We start from the raw sequence: 5,331 nt of genomic DNA, 5'->3' as shown, positions 1-5,331 counted from the left end.
GCAGGACTATATGTAGTAGTGAACGTTAGGCATGGTATATTATCCCTAACTTGATCAGTAGCTGTAAGTTCGGATCCTTTAACCATTTTTTTTTACTTTGGTCAATGAGTCTTATAGCCTCGCTGGGTAAATTTACAAGCCATATCAGACAGTTGAGACTGTCTAAGCAATGGTTTACTGTTATTTCTGGCTACCCTAATCATCTGAGCTTTAGGGATTGCTTTCAGTAGGGATGTCGGATGATTAATTGTCGCATGTAACAGTGAATTGCTATCCATGGGTTTACAGTAGAGAGAAGTACCCAATAAGTTTTGTTCTTTTTTAAAAATCTTCAAATCTAGAAATTCAATTGCTCTTTCATCATAACTTAGTTGAACTTCACTGGGTTGTCAAGGGCATTCAAGTAATCGAACCAACTCCTCAGTTGTTCCGCAGTGCCACTCCATACAATGAAGAGATCGTCAATGTAGTGACGATAAAACCTCACCTCAGGTTTATTGGAGACACCCATTACTGTCACCTCATACTCCTCCATAAATAAATTAGACAGGGAAGGGACCACGTTTGACCCCATGGCCGTCCCTGATACCTGTTGGTAAAAACTGTGTTCAAAGCGAAAATAATTAAGCCGTAGGCTTAAATCAAGCATCTGGATGAGGAAATCAGTGGGGGGACTGATATATGGATATCTATTTAAAGTCTCCATCACACATTGTTTGCCACTTTCATGTGGTATGATGGTATATAGACTAGTGACATCGGCAGTCACAAGAATCCATGTGTCTTCAACGTGGAGTTTCACCACTTCATCAATCAGCTGCGAAGAATCACGTACATACAATTGCATATTTCTTACTAGGGGTTGTAAAAAGTGGTCCACAAAGACAGCCAGTCTTGAAGTGATTGAATTTCATGCTGAGACAATGGGTCTTCCCGGGGGTCTTTCCATGTTCTTATGAATTTTCTGCAACATATAGAGTATAGGGCAGGAAGGAAAATCTAACTTCAAATACTTAAGAGTATTCTCGTCAATCCAACCAGAATTTTAGCCCTGTAATGTCGCTTCAATGATCTTCTTAAATTCCCCTGCTGGATCACTCTTAAGTGGCACATAGGTGGTTTCATTCTTCAACAGCCATCAGGACTGCCATAAAGAATCAGAAGAGTGAGCAGCCAGTGGCAAGGCATTTCTTGGAAGCCGGCCATATGATGAATGATCTTCGCTTTGTTCTGATAGATCATATCCCCCCTCTGAAACGTGGGGTGACAGAAATAGAATACTCCTGCAAACAGAAGCGAGGTGGATCTATCGCCTGAACACTGTGCAACCTAACGGACTCAATACTGTCATAGACTGGCACTGTTTTTTATGACTTTGGGATTATTTTGTCATCAATAATGAGGGTCCACGTCTGTTTGAAACCTAATGAGAGACCAAGACCATTGGTATAAACTTTTGAGTTTAGGGTCCACTATATCCTCTTGTCATAGGCTACATTTTACATTATACATAATAGGTTAGCATTAATCATGTACTAGATTTGGTACATTATTTATTTCCAATAGACGATTATCCCCTTGCAATATATTTTTGAGTTTAGGGTCCACTATATCCTTTTGTCATAGGCTCAGACGATTATTCCTTTGCAGTATATTTTGGTTTCAGGATAACTCCCTTAACAATTCAATTTGGGGCATAGTGCATTAAACATGAGTGGTTTGCTTCCCTCGCATAATTTTTGTTAACACTGTATTTGCCTCTACTAGTTTGTATTGTGTAGGCCTTTGAATCAAACATCATTTGATTACTAAAATCATTGTCAAAAATATTACACTGTGTGGCCAAATGTCATTATCAATGTTTATCTTTAATACTAATTTCCCATATACATACTTTCAAAGTATAATACACAATGTAACAAATGGCACTTACAAGTTCTGAGTGATCAATGACACAAGTATCGAGCAATTTGATTCGTTACTGATAGTAGAAAATGTATATTTCAATCAGATTGGCTGATTTAATTAATCACGTGATTATGCATTTACCAGTAAGAAATTGTGGAAAACTTTACTAGTTTGTGGGCTGTTTAGGAATTTGACTATTGCATCAAATTTGGTGTGAAAATTGTTCCGTCAGAGTGGGACTTGTATTATATACGTTAAACATGGTGCAAATAGATTTATCCAAAAAAAGGAAGTTAGCTATATTATGTAATGTATTTATTAAATTTTTATCCCTATATCTAGTGCACCAAAATTGAAGCAATACTTCACACCAAATTTGAAGCAATAATATTGTCCCCTTGCTTTGTAATGAGACACAAAGATGTAACATAATCCATAATTTGATTTTATTTAGTAATAAGGGCTCAATAAAATCAACTTATAAAAGGGACATGAAACACATATTGTGTCTTATGATTTAGAAAGAGTATACAATTTTAATAAAGTTTCCAATTTACATTATTATCTAATATGCTTTTTTGTCTTGTAGCATGGAACATAACCTTTCTGCGTTTTCAGATTCCCATTGATTTCTATGGCATTCGCAGCCTCAAGGGTGGTGGTTTGAACGATGGGTATGCTGCATCGGAATAAACGTGAGCCTACCTGTTGAATGTTTGATAAATTGGCAATATGGTCAAATAGACGGCGGATGATTAGTATTCCACTTGAATAACACAAGCATCGATCTGCGTTGGATTGTTGGACAGCACACATTTCAATCTTGACACTTTGTTAACTACAGCGGATCAACTTTCCATCTAATTTGATGTGAAAATTCCAGCATATTATCAGTTGAAGCATTGATAAATCAGCCCCATAGAATGGTCTTTCAGACCACTTTCAGAAGTGGTGGTGACTTGCCCAGTAAAGGGAATGCAAAATGTGTTCCATAAACCTGCATTTTACATTGTAATATGGCGGACTTGATGTCTAGATACACAATTTATTTTTTTGTTTTGGGATTTTTTTCAACCCATTATATTCTTCCCACACAAATACCCACACACATACATAGATACACACACATACATAGATACACACACATACATAGATACACACACATACATAGATACACACACATATAAACACACTAACACAGCATATACACACATACACATGGATACACCCACATGTACAGTACATACACATACATACCCACTGATACATACACAAGCATACACAGACACACAAACACATACACACATACATACATGTGCAAAAATACACAAATACACACACTCACAAATGCATTCACCCACGTGCATACTCATGCATACAAACATGCATGTATACACACACACGTACATACACACATGCATACACACACATAAACATACGGACACATACATACAGTACATACACACACACGTACATACACATACATACACACACACACACATACAGACACATACATACACACACAAACATACTCACATGTACATATACATACACATACATACACATGCATACACACACACTCACAGATGCATGCACACACACACACTCACAGATGCATGGACACACACACAATCACAGATGCATGCACACACACACGCTCACAGATGCATGCACACACACACACACACTCACAGATGCATGGACACACACACAATCACAGATGCATGCACACACACACGCTCACAGATGCATGCACACACATGCAGGCTTACACAGTCACATAAAACATAAATGTTGTTTCTTTTAAATGTTATCTTGGCGATGTATTATATTATGCTCATGCCCATATATTAATAACAGAGTTTTAATGATATATCAGATGTTGTTGACACTTTCTTTAATAAAGGGATTATCTTTACACAGTGTAGTGCTAGGTCCCTCCCTCAGGTAATGTTCTCAGGTATAATTTACCAGTATAGGAATGTAGATCAAACTGAGTTAGGTATTTCACTATTTGCATAATGTATGATCTTACTTATGAAATGTTTGGATATTAATGTACAATTGATTCAATAAACATAAGCTATAATGAAATGGTATTATAGAAAATGTTTCCACTGTTTGGTAAATATAACAAGAGAAATCTAAAAAAAGCTAAAACATATTAATAAAATGGTGTGACATTCTTCCTGCAGTGAACATTTTCTCAACCCACTGATTTGATTTAAATAAATTTATATGAACTGATTAATAAATATTTGTAGGTAAATCCTACAGCATAATTTACAGGACAATAAAAAAGAAAACTAAACCTAGGGGGGAAAACGTGCAGTGAGAACAACCTCTGTATAAAGCCCTGTAGCAAGCTAATGTTCAGCATTCTTGCAAGAGTCTGTAACGCTGTCTGTGACAAAATATTTTCTTTTATGTTTTTCACTGTTTTTAGAATAAATATCCCCACACTGTTTTGTATGCCATCTCTCTCTGTCTGTGTTGCACACAAACACATACATACAAGCACACACACATACACACTGTTTTGTATGCCATCTCACAAGCACACAAGCACACACACATACATACTTTGTGTGTATCATGAGATAGTCACACACACACACTGTTTTGTATGCCATCTCACAAGCAAACAAGCACACACACATACATACTTTTGTGTGTATCATGAGATAGTCACACACACACACACACTGTTTTGTATGCCATATCTCTCTGTCTGTGTTGCACACCAACACATACACACAAGCACAAGCACACACACATACACACTCTTTTGTATACCATGTGATAGACACACACTGTTTTGTATGCCATCTCACAAGCACACACACATACATACTTTTGTGTGTATCATGAGATAGTCACACACACACACTGTTTTGTATGCCATCTCTCTCTCTCTGTGTTGCACACAAACACATACACACAAGCACAAGCACGCACACACACACTCTTTTGTGTATCATGTGATAGACACACACTGTTTTGTATGCCATCTCTCTCTCTGTGTGTTGCACACAAACACATACACAAGCACACACACACATACATACTTTTGTGTGTATCATGTGATAGTCACACACACTATTTGTATGCCATCTATCTCTCTGTTGCACAGAAACACATAAGCACAAACACATACATACTTTTGTGTGTATCATGTGATAGACACACACTATTTTGTATGCCATCTCTCTCTCTGTTGCACACAGACACACAAGCACACACACATACACACTCGTGTGTGTGTCATGTGATAGACACACACACACTGTTTTGTATGTCGTGTGTCCCTCCTCCCTCTTTGTCTCTATCCTCTCTTGTTGATCAGACAGATCTTGAGCAAGTTCCAACCTGTATATCAGACCAGGTTCTGTGCAGCCTTATTCAAACAGCTGCCTGCACCAA

Source organism: Bombina bombina, chromosome 1 (genome assembly GCF_027579735.1).
Source record: "Bombina bombina isolate aBomBom1 chromosome 1, aBomBom1.pri, whole genome shotgun sequence".
Lineage (NCBI taxonomy): Eukaryota > Metazoa > Chordata > Amphibia > Anura > Bombinatoridae > Bombina > Bombina bombina.
The sequence above is the reverse complement of the archived record's forward strand: the minus strand, read 5'-3'. Positions refer to the sequence as shown.